The sequence below is a fragment of the Paramormyrops kingsleyae genome, chromosome 10, assembly GCF_048594095.1.
Source record: "Paramormyrops kingsleyae isolate MSU_618 chromosome 10, PKINGS_0.4, whole genome shotgun sequence".
Taxonomy (NCBI): Eukaryota; Metazoa; Chordata; class Actinopteri; order Osteoglossiformes; family Mormyridae; genus Paramormyrops; species Paramormyrops kingsleyae.
The window spans coordinates 11,548,066-11,567,799 of NC_132806.1; positions in this window are offsets into that span (position 1 = coordinate 11,548,066).

Sequence of the window (19,734 nt, forward strand, 5' to 3'; positions counted from 1 at the left end):
GTCAGACTCCTCCTCTCCTGGCCGTGCCGGGCTGGTGAGGGCTGAGGGCTCTGCTTTTAGCCCATCTGAACTCTCCATTCCTTCCCTATTAAGGAGGGACAGTAACTTTAAGTAAATTAAGGAGGGACAGGAATAGATTAAAGACGATTTCAGCACTTTCATGAGGCTGCTTTCATACAGCAATCGATAAGGTAAACGGGTTGCTGACCCTGCTGCAGGGATTAACTGTTGTGGCTTTCTGAACGACAGCTCAGATGGTTCTAGGTGATGCGGAGGAGCTCAGGTGATGGTACCCATCACCACCCTCTGTCGCATTCAATTCACTGGCTGCCTCTGAAAACAGGCCGCTCTGTGTGACAGCGGGAGCCAGGCACGTTTCAGCTTAGCCCCTAAAATAAAAGGCGCCTCTGCATTCCTTTCAAGACTGTCGTTCCTGTCATCGTGGCCTTGGGATCCTGCAAAACATCCATGCGGCCTGAAGACAATTGTTTCAAAGCCCGATAATTTCAAATCTGATTCAAAGGACAGTGCAAAGGAATGAACGAGCCTCCAAGGCATTTTTTTCCCCATTTTCTCTGAACTAGAACATCCACACAATGCCAGAATGGCCCAGCTCATTTCTTTCTGTCAGAACATAATGTCAAAGAATGGGCGGTCTTTTTACATAAAAAGGTTTTGTTGTTTTTCTCGTAACTTCCTTAAAAGATCATACTTCGGTGGTTATAAATTTCCATAGTGCCAATGTTCTTCTGTCATCACTAGCTACAAGCTTATGACTTACGTAAGATCGTCAAATTCACTCTTTTGCTGTGGGAGGGATAAGAAATAGAGGAAACCTTTCAAGTTCTGCATCGGCGGCTGAGGCTTGAGGAGCAGGACTGCCCACACCTCAGCAGACAGGCCGCGGTCTTCAAGACTTCGTTTTGGAGAGACCTCCTCTGTGATTTCCTCCACACTGAGTCACACTCATCTTTCTTTGTGATTCAGCAAACAAAGTGGCACAGGGGCCCCTACTCTATCATGCCTTTCCTTATTCTCTGTTTAAGGGCCCCTTCAGAATCAATCTGAAACAGCAGAGGGGCCCCTGCTCTACTACGCCTTTCCTTATTATCTGTTTAAGGGCCCCTTTAGAATAAGCTGCTCCGGGCAATTTTTAGAGCAGCTCATCACATGTTAATAGTTACACATAAACATGTTAAATGTTAAAACTTCTTCTCCTGCAGATTCACTTGTGTAACTACATAAAGTTAATTCGTATTTTTTTTTCCACTGTTGGCAACTGCACTTCAGATTCTAGCCATTCATTCTGGTCAGACACTGGGGCACAAGGCACTGCAAGATGGACAGAAATTCTGAGCAACACTGAGAGAAAAAGTTCACACACACATTCATACATATTCAGTCCACGTATTCATATTATTCTCGGAACTCTATGGACAAAGCCCTAATCTTAAAAATGACAACCTTAACCCCTACCCAGCCCCAGCCTGAACCACAAAAACCAAACTTGGCTTGTTTACAAGAATTTTTAGTTTTTTGACTGCAGTCACAGATTTTTATAAAATTGAGTTTCTCCTTGTGGTGACCAAAAAAAGCTCATCCCTGCAACATCAAAATAACAGGTTTTTATCAACTTGTGGGGTCATTTGGTCCCCACAATGAAAAATAAACCTGATCCACAAGCACACACACACACACACACACACACACACATGCACACACACAGCAAAGCTAGAATTCAAACCAATAAGTACTATACACTGAGCCACCATACCGTCCGCAGAAGGCAAACAGCACATTTAAATTTTTAATATAATACATATACATTCTGAGTTGTATACAAGATGAATCGCTGCAGTCACAAATACATTATTTATACTCATAACCATGCCATTTGAAGAATATTGATGTCTAAATGCAGAGCTGAAATAGATTGCTTTTCCGCAAGAGAAAAATGTTGCTGTAACATTCTGCCTTCATGTCCGCCTGACCCTCCTGTCTTGTCCCTAATGGGGGTGAGCTATTCCTTTTGTTTGTTGCCCCTCATTAGCCTTTGTTTTTAAGTACCTGTTTGTCCAGTCATCCCCTGTCCAGTCACTGACGTCGCTCTTCATGTCTGCCTATGTCCTTCCCTCTACTCTTCTCGTTTTGACCCCTAGCAGTCTCGTTTGTTTCCCTGCTCCTGTTCAGTTGATAAAACCCCTTTTTGCCCACCTTCAAGTACCATGACAGAAATACCGAACTTTCAAAACACCCCCGCAACTTGCAGCTCTGCTCCAGTTTCTATACCTGAGGTTCATACTGGATACCTCGAGTGTGCTGGATGTGAGAACCAAAGGGGATACCAGCGTCACAGGAGCCACCCTGCCTTCATGCGAAGGACTTCTTCTGCCTCCTGGATGCCCAACTGGAGTGGAGGAGTAATCCCACAGTCTGGAGGATCCCCGAAGTCAAGGCTGTCTTCCAGGATGCAAGGAAGGTGCTAGCGAGACTCAACCCAGACACAGATCCCCAGGAGGCAGAGAAGGTTTGGCATTTACTGGCCGGCGTGTGGAGGATAGTCGAGCATAAGACCGGCCAGCCTGCCGCCTCTCTGCCGCGTGAAGCTGCTCAGCCCGACGCTTCCCAGAGCTTCCCGCAGGTCCATCAAATGTCTCCAGCTGCAGGAGGAAAAAGTGGAGGAAGCTAGCTGTGCCTGTGGCTTCCACCTTGCCTGACCTGGTGCCTCCAGAGCTCAGCCCAGAAGGGGCCGCTGCTCACACTGATCCTCCAGAGTCCAGCCCAAAGAGTTCGGGCCACAGCAGCCCATTCTGCCCGATCATCCTGAATGTGGTCCACAGGAGCCCCCGTATCACATCCTTGCCTTTGCTGCACCCCTAGAGACTGTTGTCCCCTCTGTGGCACCTCCAGAGCCCATCCTTACCTCTGCTCCGTCTCCAAAGCTCAACCTCACGTCTTCTGAACTTCTGATGAGCCACGCATGTTACTTGTTACCCTTTGTTAGTCTTTGTATTTGAGTGCCTGTTTGTCCCGTCAGCCCCAGTCCGGTCACTGACGTTGCTCCTCCTGTCTACCTGTGTCCTTCCCCATACTAACCATTAGGTTTTGACCCCTCACTGTCTTGTTTGCTTCCCCGCTCCCATTCAGTTAATAAACTCTGTTTTGCCTAATGCCCCCCTTCAAGTCCTTCATCCCACATGCCGTGACCGTTGCCTTACATACCGAAATTGAGTCAATCAAAAAACGACCAGGAGTTGAATTCTGGGCTGACTTGAAATGCATGATTTTTCCAGGGTTTTAGACGAAGGACTTGAAGACCCGTGGAATGCACTGAGATATTGTCACACACTTAACTCCTGGCGTTTATTTAATTCCTTTTAACATAATTCAGTCAAGACTCTCTTTCTCGCCCTCGAACAAATTTAATCCTTAATGCTCTTAAGCAGTCAGGAGGAAAAGGAAGTGCAAAGGAAATTTGGGAATTCATAATCAGGGAAATGCCAGGGTCCAGCAGTGCAACCTTTGACCAGCGGCATTAGAGTGTTTCATACACGCTTCAGTCACGCTACAGATACCAAAAGGATTCCATGTAAGACATGGGAAAACCAATGCCCTTGTTTATTATAATACCATTTTATATCATGTCCGTTAATCCTCTAGACTCTCTTAATAAATAAATTCATATTTTCCTCCTCAGTTTTTTTTTGACCTTGTAACAACTTTCCAGCTGTGATGTCTTCATTAATAGCTAGTTGATAAAAAAAAAATGCACACAGACATCCAGCTTAAACGTCACAAAAAAAAAAAACGCCCGTCACTTAGAGACCGTATTCCCTCTGCTCCCCTGCTCCCCTCCACGTTGCCTGTTAAGCAGGTTGCACCTGAGCTCAGCTGACCCGAGGACCCCAGCCTGTCCTCAGGTGTGCCTGACTGGAAACAGCTGCCAGACGTATTCTACAGGTGACCTACCATGAATGAGGATATCATCGATGCAGATATGGTTAAATGGGGATCAGCTGGTCGCTGTCTCAGATGCCAGAGTGCTAAAGTAGCACTTCATTACACACTGGGTAGCACACATTTAACTGAAATATTGCAGATAGCTGCTTTGTTGACAGTTTAATCCAAATTCGATTTAAAATACACTGTTTACAAAGATCATGATTGCATTGCCTTTTACCCTCATCTGACTGAGCTTTGATCAAACATGAGAAAATTAGGAGATGTCAGGCACTTCCTTTTGTTACAAGAAGGGCCTTTTTATACGTGGTTAATGAACGTGTAATGTGTAGCTAATGATGATCCATGTTCCGGATCGGTAAAGACGGGGCCAGGAATCTCGACGTGTCTCTCCTCGCCATGCCTGTCGTGTTAGCTCACGTCGTACCACTCTCTCAGTTCAGATAGCATTAGAAACATAACACGAATGTTTTATATCCAGAAGTGACCATTGATGCCAAACATTCAAGCTTCACAGAAGAGAATGAGTCGTAAATCATGCTGACTGTTGTAACCATTCAACTTGGTATGTGGTTTTAAAAGTATGCACTGATCTGCACTTTAACATCCATCCATATTCCCTGTCTGTCCTAACATATGGGGGAAGGGGGGGGAGGAAGAAGTAAGGTAAGGGGCGCACACTGATTACAGTACATTGCCGCACCCACCACATGATGAACCACCTCAGGGGTGAGAACCCGAGTGCAGCCATGCAGTGGGTGATACCTCAGCACTACACTAGTCCGAATGGACTAGTGTGAGTTTTTTTTCTGGTGGCTGCCACCAACCCCCATATTTCTGGATGTAGGTTAATGTCATACCCAGGATGAAGCAATTGCAGGTTAAGGGCCCCGCTTAAGGGTCCAATGGAATAGGACCTATATCCACGGGATTCAAACCAGCAGCCTTAGCAGTAGTAGCAGTAATACAGGGTCAGCCAGACCCAGGAGCAATCGAGCAGTTATTGGCCTTGCTCAGGCGCTCAGGGCTTTGAATTAGCAACCTTTTGATCACAGCTTTTTTCAAAGCCAGTATCCCTCATTAATCAGAAATTATATATGCAGTAACTAAATCGCAATGAAAAAAATTGTTCCACGGTACACTTTTGTATAGAATACAGCTTTTTATATTGTTCCTCTTTTGTATCATGGCATATACTGTGTATATCGTGTATTGCAGGGTGTATTGTACAGACTGAACCCTGTATATCTTGTGCAACGTTTCTAAGTGAAGTTCTACGTGGTGTTTATTATATGTACACATCAGTTCATCACAACAAATTCCGTTGAAATGTTGAGCCCTTAGCAAATAAAGTCTGATTCTGATCACAGGCACAGTGTCCCATCCCACCAACCCTAACGCAGTTATAATAGGGATGTGCACAACACGGGATGGAGATAGCATGCGGTCTTTGTGTCCCTGTCAGCAGCTTTACAGAGGACTTGGTTCATTCTCAATGGAGTCTTTGCCACAGGAAGGATTGCTTGCCTCAGTTATGTTCAGTTCAGTTCACGTTCATTTGTTGTCAGTGTAGAGAGCAACCAGAGCAATCTTTGCAGGGTCCTAAGGGAATGAGGTAATCAATTCTCCTGCTGGTCCTGATCCACTGAGGTTATCTCAAAATGACATGTGTTAGCGTGCTGCTACAAAAGAACTGGGATGTCAGGCTCCAGTCTAAGGTGAGTCGGGCCTTTTCCACCAATGAGCAGCCTGATTCACAAACACATTCCACGTCTTCAACCAGTCCATACAGAGTTCTCTGCATTTATTTTCGATTTAGAACAAGTAACAGAAATATCCTATGAAGAAGTGGGATTTGAAAACCTGACCTGTGGGGAAAACTAGAAAAATGAATTTTTTTAGTGGCTTTTAATGAGCTGTATTAAAAACACCACTGCTGAAACAAACAGGCACACTCAATGCAATCTGCTGCAGTCACGCTCTTTTAATACAGGAGGAAGTAAGCGTGATCTCTGCCTGGTGATACCGTACTTAAATGCTGCATTTAGGGAATTGATGTGATTCATTGCAACTAGTTAAACTCTCATAACATTTAGACCAGAAGCAGCACAAAAGGTGATGGATTTGGGTGGGGGGAGGTGATGGGGAGGGACGAGTTTTCCAAAAGAACATAAACAAATGACATAGTTGGGCTGGACTTGGGCGCTGCCAAATTACACAGGAGTCACCCAAGGACGAGAATGTAGATCCAGGAACGACCGGGCATGCAGCAAACAGCGTCCAAGATGCTAAGCTCGACTACAGGCCATCAGTAGCAATCCAAATCGCAAAGGCAACCAGAACCAGGAAGCTAGCAGGCAATCATGACCAAACCCACGACTGAGCTAAGAAGCCCTGTCCCGACCTGAGTGATCTTTAATACATTGATAGATTGACTGCTGGTGTGTCCGATTACAGGCTGGAGACATCTAGAAGAGTGATGTGGACTCAGGGGAAGCCCATGCCATGCGACAGGTAACGGAACAGAGGAGTGCACTGCGCAGAGGGTTTACTTGGCTTAACAAGGTTTCTTTTGACTTTTGATATTGACACGCTACAAATTGTAGCGCAGTTTTAAACAAAGTCTATTGTCATGGCCCTTTCACCAAAACTGTATACATGAACCACACTTTCACCAAAAAATAGCCTGCAGAAAAAACATACTTTGGGATGGGTAATATCACTGACTTCCTTTTCAATCTGGTACAAATTAAATAAAAAGTTTTTTTTATCCAAAAACTGATATTTAGCACTGATCCCTTTACACCCCAGTGGGATTTAATTTGCTGGGGAGGGGGTTGGTGCTGCTGATGAAGTTTGCCGAGGGGGGATAGGTTTCCCAAAAGCTCCCTTTTGCAACTTACACAGTTGAAACTGTTCAGTTGCATGGTTCCAACTATGTAAATTGTAATGTTGTTAGCAGTTCTGCTTTTGGGAAACGTACCCCTGACTGGGTATTACCTCCCTCCTACATATCAAAGGGCAGCTCTTTGAATCATTAATTTACAATGCCCCTTTTATACAAATACACACAGACAAACCCCAAGTTAACTTGCCAAGTTGATAACCACCGTCAAAGTATTGTTTAACGCTGATAGCGGGGTAACTGGATTTGTTAACCCAGCTCTAATGTGTTAACTCTGGGTATGTAAAACTCGCTTTGTAGTACACCCCACTGCATTATGGACCTTTACAACAATAAAACAGCACAGTAACAATACTTCAGTGAATAAAGCACAAGTGTATTACTTAAGCATGAAAACTGAAGCCGAGCACAGCACCATGTCGATTTGTGAGCAAAAATGGACCAGTTTGATATTAGACTGTAATCAAATCTATGAACAGTGAGTGCTAATTTATATGCAGGTGCTACTACAGAAACAGGCAATCAGTGATATTGTACAAGTTTCTAACGATTACATTCTAGTGCAACCCAGACTATGATACAAGGCTGACAGGATGGACAAATGAAAAACAAGTAAACAGATAAATAAATAAGTGAAGTGAATTGAAACTTGCTTCCAATACAGTTTTACCCCTACGTGCAATGCAATCTCATTCAGAACAAAATAGGTCAGGTTTTTTTCCTTAAAAAGAATATGAAATCTGCAATAGAATAAAGGCCACTGACCTACTTTATGCAGTGTTCTTTTTTTGGGTGCTAGGAGGTATGAAACAGTCTAATGGCAGCCGGCCTCTCTCCCGAGCTATCACAGGGGGCTTCCTCAATGTGTCTGGGCTTGCCTTTTCTATGCCTGATCTGCTGAGGAGCACTACAGCAGTCCAGTGAACACCTCACACGTTCTACTCTGTACCCACTCACACGCAATTTCTCTCCTAAGGTGTGGAACGCCAGGTGAGTTTGAAACACCTGTTGATTTCACTTATATTAATGAGGTATTTTTGTGCATCTGCAAATAATGAGCAAATCCTAAATTCTTCACACTTCCTCTGCTGGGTTTATAAGTAAATGAAAAGTCTCCCACCCATGAAGCAATCACTGCCTCCTCTGAGCAAGACATTTTTCCAGCTGTAGAATCAAAGAAGCATTTTTAAGATGTTTAATATATTTTTCATGATATACCATATTTTCATTACGGAAAGAGTATAAAACAATCGTGTAATTGCCCAGGAGACTCTAAGTGTGGACATGCTAAAAAGGGTGCCTGTGATGAAGTCCTCCAGCAGGTAGGTGGCGTTTCTCCCTACATACTCCTTATTCTACCTGCACATAACACACATGCATATCTGCTTCCCTCTTTCTCTTTTTACAGCTTCCTCCCAGCCTGGGCTTTAAGCCTGGCCAGGGTGGCAGTTCCACCCCATGAGTGGAATCCTAATCACTCCCCAGCCTCGTCCCCTTAGTGCTCGTTCAGGCTGGAGGTGAGGAAACCACGGTTACCGCCAGCCTGCCCGGTCCCGATCACTTCTTGCTGGTCCACGGCTGCCTCCTGACAGCGCTGTCGTGTCTCATGCCCCCCCCCCCCCCCCCAAGCCCCATGCAGCTTCATCCTGGCTGGCCTTCAGCTCTCTGACTGGCACGGTGGGGGCTGGCAGACTCGATCTGTCCGGGGCTGGCAGGGTCCCCCTGTCTGGCGTTCAGCACAGCAGCTGGCCCAGTGGGCTCTCTTGGTCCTATCTAAGGGACCTCTGCCCTAGTTACCGCATCGATGAGGTCCTGGGAGTTGGCCGCGGTGTTCCCCCGTCAGCAGTGTCACGGGGAAAGGGGACTCGGGAAGCACTGCAGCTCGGGGCAAAGAAGAGCCCTGTAGAGGCGACGTTTACTGAGGAACGTGAGGGAACACTACACAGGTTCCCTCAAAGGGTTTTTTTTGATGAACTGGCAATTATCCTCCAGCAAGTAGGGGGCAGCGTTCTCTTCAGCGTGCCTTTTCCAGCTGAAAACCCACGCATCAGTACCTGCTACCCTCTTTCTCTCTCTCGGCTTCTTCCCAGCCTGCCCAGGGCCACCGTTCCACTAGAGGCAATAATCATTCATCAGCCCATCTTCAGCCCAGCGGTGAGGAAACCATGGCTACAGCCACCCTGAGTGATGCCGATCACCTTTTACTGGAGCGCGGCAGCCTCCCAGGGGGCCCGTCTCGTCACGATCAGGGACCATCAGGCGAAAAGAAGTATCCTCCACGTGTTGGGATGTACAGACGATCCAAACCGGCCCTTAGTGGATGGGGACCTATCAATACAGGCTCACTCCTGTCTAGCTAATGCCGGCTGTCAGCCATAGGATGGCTCACATGGCCGTCTTGGACCCGCGGTAAATAGAACAGCCGCTCTCGGAGTTACCCAGGAGGTAATTGTGTTTATTCCCAGCCTTCAAACAAATGGATGTGCTGACATTCTCCATTTTCACAGATTACCTGCATGTTCCTGGTTGCCCGCGGCAACCAGCTGACCACGGAATGCCGAGCACTCGGTCAAAGTAACAATGGCATGTGGCCCTCACCCCCTGCATGGTTCAGAATATTCCAGACGGTCCCCTGTGGTTGGCAGACCCAACACCTGACTTATTATCTGGTTTTGAGTCGTGGGGAGGGGGCGCTCACAGCTCTATCCTAGGGGTGGGAGGGGGCCATTCTAGGATGGGTGTCACAGATTAGTGCCTGCTCTCTATATCCCGTTTCCTATATTCCGTCCCTTTGAATTTGACCTTTGCTGAGCTAATCTCTGAAACAACACAGAAAAATTGCTCTCCTGGGAAGGAGTTGCGATGCGTCTTCTTACACACAGGGCAAACATCATTCTGTCAGCACAAGCAGTGATGTGTTTTTTCATTATAATTCAAAATAATTTAAAAATATGTACCGGAGCAGCAAAAGCTGGCATTCAATTTTATTTTTCTGCTGTTGAAAGATTCCGGTTCAAATCTGTTTGTTGTTGAATTTATCACCTTAGGTTGGGTATGGAATCAAAAATAATTATGGCACTGAATGCAGCACACCCGCTCGGGGGCATGTGGCAGGAGTACTCGGAGTTTATGGGTCCGAAAATGGCAACAGACAAAGCGAATCAGTAGATAAAGGGGCCTTAGTGCAGCATTGTTTTCCTGTCATTCTGTGTAACATGTTACAGCGCGTATCCTGGACGGGGCGCAGGGAAGTAAAAAATAGTATATAGGAGGCACCCTGCTGAGAATTCACTGCACACCAACAGCTCCAATCAGCACCACGCAAGAGGAGAGAAACAGCACACTGCTCACGGTCGGCCCGGAAACCACACGTAGTGGGGGGGGGCTGGTGCCAGGATATGGCTGGCAGCCGCTAATTGGCTCAACTGGGGCCGGGGAGAAAATGAAGGGCAAGAAATCTGCCCATGCTTTGGAAGATGAGCATTCTAAGCCCTCTGCTGACTCATGCCGGCACACTTAGGGTAAAACCTGCCCTTCTCCCCGGATTGGCATCCACGGCCCTGTGCCGTTTTCCTTCTCATTCCGCCATCTGCTCCATGGTCCAGCTTCTGATACCTTTCAGTCATAGCCGACATTAACGTTTTCAGCAATTTGTGCTACAGTAACTCTCCTATGGAATCAAACCAGACGGTCTAGCCTTCGCTCTCAACGTACATTAATGAGGCTTGGGCACCCATGACCCCATCACCAGTTCATCGGTTGGCCTTCCTTGGACCACCATTGGTAGATATTGACCACTGCATACTGGGAACACCCCACATTACCTGCCATTTTGGAGATGCTCTGACCCAGTCATCCAGCCATCACAATATGGGCCTTGTCAAAGTCACTCAGATCCTTACCCTTGCCCATTTTCCCAGCTTCCAACACATCAACTTCCAGACCTGACTCTTCCCTTGCCAGGTGGGGTCCTTTGACAGGTGCCATTGTAACGAGATAATCAATGCTATTCACTTCACCTGTCAGTGGTTTTAATGTCATGCCTGATCGCTGTATATCATATAATGTATGAATAGAGAGCGCTTCACCCTGAGTAGCCGGACCGGCGAGCGTAATAGCTGCCTGAAGATGTGTGTTTCAAGGCCAACAGAAGATCCATCATCATTTTCAGGCATTCACACATACCTATGGTGCCCAAATGAATGACATGCAGGACTTTCTAACTTCACCATCACTAAAGCTCAGGCTTTCAGACCTGATGACCTCTGCTAACCACTACCAGTACTCTCCCAGTTATGAAAATAAGCTTGAAATGAGATTCGCATTGCTGACCCCGTGGATCCGTGTCCTGCTAATTGGGAAGGCGATGAGAATGTAAAATGTATCTGCAGTGCGCAACCCAAATTCTCCTGGGGTACTTTTCCCAAGAGAGCCAGTTTGTAGTGCAGAGATTTCTGGAACAGCAAGTGTTTCCGTACCGTCACTGTTGCAATAGCCTATTTGTGCTTATAAATAAAAGTGACTGTGATCATGATTTCAGAAGGAAGTCTTTAATATAGCATACAGGCAGCTCCTGTCTGATAGAAGTAATCTGTCCCACAAACCCTGACGTTGATGCCAACACCCCCCCCCCCCCCCCCCCCCATTATGGGGGCAGGCTCAGCAAGCTAAGCCTCCATCTCCATGGCTTTGATCGGAAGGCCGCCAGTTCGAGTCTGGCTTTGCTAGAGTAGTCACATCTATGGGCCCTTTAGCAAGGCCCTCAAGCCCCAGCAGGTGGCCCCAGCAGGTGGCCCCAGCAGGTGCTGCGCTTCGCTGCCAAGCGCCAAGCTGTCACCTATGTATATATGTTCCTGTGTGTCATGGAGAGCAAGACGCCGTAGTTACCCCATAGGGATAAATTAAGTGTCATTATTATTATTATACAATTCAAGACACCTTATAGCCCAAAACATATAAGTCAAAAATATACTAAAAGAAGAGGATACATTTTAAGTAAATCAAAAGATGAAGTATAAATTTACTACATACCAGACATACTGGTCTGATGTGTCGGCCCCCACTCCCAACCTACCTCCCCCCCCCCCGAGCTGCCAAAATGTACCGAGCGAGTCCTGCCCTGGTTATAGATGTATGTTGCCTTTTTTTATTGGTGCTTCCATAAACTCTGTGTATCTTGGATGTGTTTTGTGTAAATCAGGATTTACATGGAGAGCTGCAGGACCTCTGGGGGAGGTGTGGTTTCGAGGGACAGTAAATGCCGTGTAACACCAGAGTGCACAGCTCAGGGTAATGTATAGCGTGATGCATTTTTACACCCATGGCGAAGCTTTAGGAGAACACTCTGTTCTAGAGACTTCTCCAGCGTCAGTCTTATGCCACTTATGTCCCTTTCAGTAGTCAAAATAATGTAAAATCATGTACTGGAGCAGCAAAAGCTGGTGTTCTATCGTATTTTTCTGATATTGAAAGATTCTGATTCAAATCTGATCATTGTTGAACTTATCACCTTAGGTTGAGTGTGGGATCAAAAGTCATTATGACACTGAATGCAGCAGCAGGAGTACAGTCAGGATGGGGGTCTAGCAGAGGCTACAGATGAGCTTCGAGCCCCGGGACGCCTTCCTGACGCCCTTGGCCTGCTTCCTCACCATGGCTCATGGAGGTGGGGGGCCGACACCCCCTCGATGGCTTGCAGGTAGCGGGGTGTGGCACTGGGAGAAGCGAGGCGAGTTTCCATGGGAGCAGACAGCCCCATACCAGACCCACCCCGCATACTGGGCCCGAGACACAATTATATCAACAGCACCCTTATGACGCACAACTCCTCCCACCTGGATCTTCACCTGCCCCCCTGGGCAGGGACAATTTCCCCAGCTGTCCCCCTGAGACGGCAGGCCTGTGTGGATATTATCTTTCCTCCTTAAAATCATTACTGTGCATAAACCAAAACACTCCACTAAAATACCCTGCAACACAGAGTCAGAACCCGAGCCTAAGCATCTCTAGAGGATGCAGTCAACCAGGGTCGACGGGGGTGGCGGCCCGCCTCTCTGCTCCGTACTCCCTGCTGACATTCCCTCAAGTGCCACTAAAGGACATCAAGAGAGTGGGCCCATCATCTTAGTATATTTTTATAGTCAATGGCTACAGATTGTTCCCAAAACATTGATAAGGTGCACATGTTTACATTGGTTAGCAGAGGCTGAAGAGCGATGGTCCTCATCCAGCAACCTGGCTTTTATTTATGAAGGCAGCGTATCGGCCTGCATGAAACAGCCTGACTTTAATGGAATACTTGGCCCTCTCCTCCCCTTGCCTCTCCTCTCCTCCTGTCCTCTCCCCTGCCCACCTCTCCTACTCTCATCTCCCCTCCTGCCTCCTACTCCCCCCCCCAGCCCACACGTTGCTGCCCATGTGCCAAATGCCAAGTACATTTATCTTCAAAACAACCCAATAAGGACAAATTAATTTCTCGCTTTACATCTTGCCTTAATTTGCATATAATTTAATCTTTGCATGCTGTGTGCTGTAACAATGGCTATTATAATAATGGAATTCATATTCTTTTATGGGGAGTAACCCAACTGAAGATATAATGACTGTAGGAGGTTCTCTTTGGGGTACGTTTTAAATACGATGCCCTGACCTTTGACCTGGAACAGGTTCGGCCGTCTTCCTCCACTGTAAGGCAGCAAGTTGGACATGCCCCCCCCCCCCTGGACTGCGAGCCTGCCACAGCTGAGGTGCTATTTAGCCTCCGGGTGACAGCTTTCGCAACGCCACAGGTGCCCCCGGGACATATCGCTGTCATCAGCGGCCATCTGAACCGCCCAGCTAGAGAATCATATTTCTGCAGGTGGATCATCATCGTCTGACCGCCCCCGGTGAGGCACAGACATCCAAGGGATCTCAATAGGTCAAGAGAAAGAGAAATGAAGTGATGCGGCAGGTGGGGGGGTCCGGAGGCGATATGGAGCACCGTTGGTCCAGCTATATCCGCCAGGTCGGATCTGTGGTTCCGTGTCTCTGCACCCACTGCTGAAAGGGTAACCTGAAGGAACCCGGACAGGAACCTGAGACAGAACCCCAGTGCGTGGCTATCAGGCCGCTCAGCCGGTTATGGTTCTAACTTCATTACCAAACCTCATATAAGCAGCCAGACTGAGAGCACAAACACAGGTAAACATTGTGACCAGGTGGGTGATGAAACATCCTACTATTTAAACATGAAAGTCTTCTTTTGTTCAGGTATGAAATTCTGGTGCTAAATCAAATCAGTTTTATCTGTAAAATAGTTATACTCAATACAATGTGCAGTGAAATGCTGGTTTTTCCTGACTCCATGATGAAAGGAAACACGAGAATAAAGAGACAAAACATTAAACAATAAACAGCAAACATCAAACAATAATCATATATAGCCACAAATACTTTACAATTGGCAGAAAGTTGTAAGGTCGTAGTGCAAACAGATGAGTAGCAATTACACGTGTAAATGGAGGGGGGTGACACATGCGGTTGGACAAATATAGACTATAGTAAGGCTTATTTAACTACACAGTCCCGATGAAGGATCCGAATCTCCTGCTATTCTGTTATTTTACATAAAGATTGTGCATCATTTAATAAAGTTCATTTGATCAATATATGCAGCCAGGTTCATATTCTGCCTGTTGCAGCCACCTATATATCCCATATTTTTCTCTCTGTCTACCATTGACTGTACCTTCCGAGATCCACCTGTCAGAATACTAGCATTAGGTGCATCTTAAAATGATAATTGACTGCTCAAGACACATCTGTCTTAGGAATGAATAATGCAGTCACCAGGCTGGTTAAGTCCTTTAAGTTTCCTGGGCTTGGGAACTGCAAAACACTCCACAGTTGGACTAAGAACATCACCCACTGGCTTGAAGAAAGCAGATCAACACATACATTTGAAGTGTCAGCTGCGGAAAAGAAAAGCTCGCTCATCACTCAAGCCATGATGCTATAATTCTATCAAGCAGTCGCTGAGGGCATCGTCACCTCCTCCATCACTGTCTGGTTCAGATCTGCAGCATCACGCTCCAAGGGCGGACCACAATGTGCTACCGGATCAGCCGAGAAGGTCATCGGCTACAGCCTCCCTCCGCTGGAGAAGGCTGCACAGCTCCGGGGAGTACAGGCGTGCGAAGATTGTTGCCAAACCCTCCCACCCACAGAGTCACCTGTTCTGGAGACTGACTTCTGATAGATGTTACAGATCCGTCAACACCAGAAGAAACCAGCATCTGAAGAGTTTATTTCTCAGTGCTGTCGATCTTCCTGGTCAACAAACAACCCCGGGAAAATCATTACTTGTTTGGAAATGGTTCATATTTTTACACTCATGAGCACTAATGACATCGCTTCCTGTCACATTTATTTGTTTGCTGATTATCGGGTTTAACCTTTAAACAAACACGCTATGTTTACTTAGGGGTAGGACTTGAGTATTCTGCATGATGTTTTCAACATTTTAAGCTGATATAGCCCAGAAGATAAATGCCACATTCATCAGACATTTAAGTTTAGCAAATGCAAATTTATATATTCACCCAGGATTCCCAGCAATACAGCAAGGTGTAACTTTGTATATCATGCTGAAGCTTATACCAAATATTGGTCTATTGATTTCATATGGTAAATCGACACGGTTTATTTTAAAGATTAATAAGGCATTTTCTCATATGATATTTACTGTATGAACCCAAACAAAAACAGTCAGCATGAAGGTGGAAATAAGATAACTGGTGATAAAATCTCAGATTTTTATAGCTGGATTTAGTTTGCTAACAGCCAAAACAATCCCCGGAAAAATAAAATAAGGAAGGCGCTTAAAAAATAAAATAAATATGAATGAAGGATATGCAGGCATGAATCTGTCGTGTTAAATTTCTGGAACTCAAACCTACTTTGTTTAGCTATGAGAGTCAGAGATTGTTTATTTTTTTCTTGTAAATTTATGGATGATAAAATTATGTATGCGACTTAGCTATATGATTTCAATCATTTTCATGTGAGAACATCATAATTGTAGGTTTCACTTGAAGATCTTCAAAGGAATCCTTGTTAGTTTTTCTCATTACAAGGGTCCTTGGGATCTTCCGTTCTTTATCCTCTTCTTCAGATTTGTAATTAATGTTATTATGCAGTGGAGGGAGCTTACTGAGGCGCAAACACAAATATCTCAGCATGCACCACACGGTCACTAGGTTAAAGCCAGTCGTCGCTTTGCGTTTTCGGCCAAATCCATTCCTCAGAGTATCGTATGTTTTAGACGCACTGGGGGTGAACATTTACTGCATGCATTTCTCTCTGTTCACTCAGCAAATAGCGAGGAGATCACACACAGGCAATTTCTCCTGGTACAAGTATAACACAATCTCCATTATACTCTAGGACCCCTTAGCTGCCCTATAGGTGCCTGGATACCTGAATGGAATTTGGCAACAACAAATGGTATGAGCTAAACAACAAACTAAAATATAATGCCACAAAACAGAACATAACACCATAAACCAGTACATTTATAGGGAAATATTTGAAGTTGATAAAAAAGGTACACCCAAACATATCACACTCCGCAAATAAAATGTTTGGAAATGGTTGGGTCCTGGCTGGGTCCTCCTTCAATCTGGGTCCTCCTTCAATTTGGGATTGAAGGAGGTTCTGTTGAAACCCCGCCTTGCTGAGCTGTGGTACGGCCCATTTATCAGACCCATGGCACCGAACCTGAGGATTTAAGGTGCGTCACGGGGCCCTGTGGCCGGCTTGATCGATGGGGCTGAGCACTCCACGGCGCCGCGGCAGATAAAGTTTGAGAGATGAGTTTGGCAGCAGGCGCTTGGACATGTAGCCGGCTAGTGAGGATTAGGGAGGGAAAACAAAATAAACATTTTTAAAAACATTTCTGTGAGAATTCTGTAATCAATAGAATGCAACGAGCCTCATCAAGATAGCAAGACTGGGCAGCAAACGCGCAAGAAAAAAAACACGTTTTCCTTCATCAGTCTTGTCAGTAAGGAGAAGGGCCCCTCTCTGGGTCTTTAATCTGTTCTGAGGGGCGGTTTTTCTGCCGCAGAGATGCTGATACATTAGTCAGACGCCCCTGCGATTGTGACGAGGTGCCGCGTCACCCCCGCCCCCCTGCACTTCCCGTTTAATTACACTGTGTCCCAGCAGGTCCGTCACTGAGTGATGCACCTGCCCCCCCCACCCCTGGTCCTCCTCGCCTGCATACCCCCGATCCTCTAGTCCTCCTCATTTCCTTCCAGAAGCTTCCGCTCCACGCTGAGCAGAACTCTTCATGTCAGCGACCTTTTAGCCTGGCCCTTGCAGGGACGGGCAGTCTGCCGGCCTCAGTGCTCTGACTGACAGATCTGACCGCTGTTCTTTTCACAGTGGGCCATCGCCCTGCCTGCACCCCCCCTCCGTGCTCTGTCTGATTTGCCCTCCATTCGAGGGCACACAGGTGTCAGTGCTACTGCTGGTTTTATTAACTTGTGGTTCTTCTCTTCCCCCAAAATGAAGAGATCATTACATCTCTGTGTACCTCAGTTTGAGGAAATCCTTCCCCCCTTCAGACCCTGTCACTGTCTCCATCCTCTTTCCATTGCCATATTTAATGTCCCCCCCTACCTCGCCAACACCTTGGCCTGTTGCCCCCTCCCACCTTAAAGATGGTCACAGTGTAAAAGCAGTAAACTGAGCGCTGTGGCCGTTACCGTGTTCTGCGATCAGAACCAATTTGCATATAAACTAATTCATTTAGGCAAGGCTGAATAATTGTTCATTATTTTAGACTGTAGTGTGGTTGTCTGAGGTTAATTATGGACTAATTATAGAATCCCACAGAGACAGGATGCCAGGATCCTTAGTTAAGTGTGTGTTATGCGCATATATATATATATATATATATATATATATATATATATATATATATATATATATATATATATATATATATATATATATATATATATATATATATACTCATGAATAATTACATGTAGCTTCCTACATAGATTGGGATGCATTTTAAGCCTTTTAAACAGGTTGGTTCACCTCATACTGTGATCAGAAGGATAACAGTATCCTGCAGAAAGGTGCTGTCATTGGAACTGGTGGTTGGTTTGTCAAAATCCATCACTAGGTAGTTAATTTCACCCAGGACGTTTTCAGCGACCCAACAACATGGATGGGCCGGCATGAGAGGCCAGGATACGCTTCTGAAATAAATGTTTGTACTGATAAATATACCCTTTGAATTTTGTGAGACTGTGATTATTAGTACTTGCTGACTCACTGAATTTGGTGATCACAGAACAACAGAGAGTTAGAAGCAGAGCAGGAGACGGAATTCAAGATCATCAACACAAAATTCCGGCTTTCAGGGACTGCAGATCATGAAAACTGTATAGTTAACTTGCAGGAATGTGCTTAAAAACTTTTAGCTGCATTTGGATCTTGGAGCAAACGTCTTGCGTGGAGGATGCTGGCTTGCATCCCAGGAAGGGCCATTCTGTTGTACCTTGAGAAAGGAACATAAAGTGAGATGCCCCAGTATAATACTTGGCTACATACATGAGTAAAAATAGTGAGCTAAATGACTGAAACTGACGGTAGGGGCAGATTGAGGCCTTGCTCTCCAGACGGCCCTGAAAGACCTCTCACTTCTGGTCGATGACTCTCCATGCATCTTCATCATTATTTCATGAACTTTCTTTTTTACACTCCAAGTGTCTGGAAGCGATGCGGATTCGCGGTCGATCGGCGGCAGATGGGACGGCCCTGGGGATGTGCAAAGGGTTCCTACGCCTTCTTTGCCAGGGTTGCCATGGAGAAGGTTTGATGAGGATGGCCGGACCGGACATGAGCCATCAGGCGTTATGAGATGGGTTCTTGGTGACCACGCCGAACGTCTGTGGTGGTGCTGATGTAGAGGTGACTAAGTAGGAGGTGCCTTCTCCATCGTGGTGGTGGCGATGATGGTTGGGGGTGCCGACGGCATAGAGAATCGCTGTGATACAGGATGTCATTATCTAAAAAGCAGGCAATGCTAAGATCTCCCACTTGGCAGGGGCTTCAGGGCTGGGGGGGGTTGTCTGCTGAATGATAACAACAAGTACTGGCAAAGCGCCCTATTGACCCCCCCACCACCACCACAGACACACACGAACACGCCTACACACACACACAAAAGTCTACATCCCCTAATCAGTCATGCCTGCTCTTCACATCCACCAGACAACGGGTCATTAGCGTATGATGGATCTGAAACAGGTCAAACACGAGTCCTCCTGCACTCCCTAAGTGTTCAAATGAAGGATCTCGCTCGAGTTTATGACCTCCGAGGTTCTGTGGAGATGATGTCGAGCCAACGGCACTTGGCCCACTTTCTGTGAGTTGGTTCTGTAGCCTCAGAGCCTCTCTGGCCTCATCGCGGATATGACTGCCAATTAAAGTGCACCCCAGATCAGCAGCAGGAAGTGTATTTATAGTATTGGGGGGCAGTGTGTGGCTCAGTGGGTTAGGATTGGGTTAGGGTTAGGGTTAGGGTTAGGATTGGGTTAGGGTTGGGCTGTTGTGCCTGTGGCACCTAAGTGTGTCTCATGGAAACCATGATGCGAGAGGCATAAAGACAGTTTCCCCATGTGGATGAATGACATATCACTAATCCTTACTTTTTGTAAAACATAATAGATAATAATACTAAAGGGAATAAATGTCCCTTTATGGAACAACAAAAGAGAACTAAGTGCCTGTAATCACTTTCACATGAGAAGATGAAGGCTTTGCTGGTCACCAAATAAGGACAGAACATGCCATACGTGTTTGCAGTA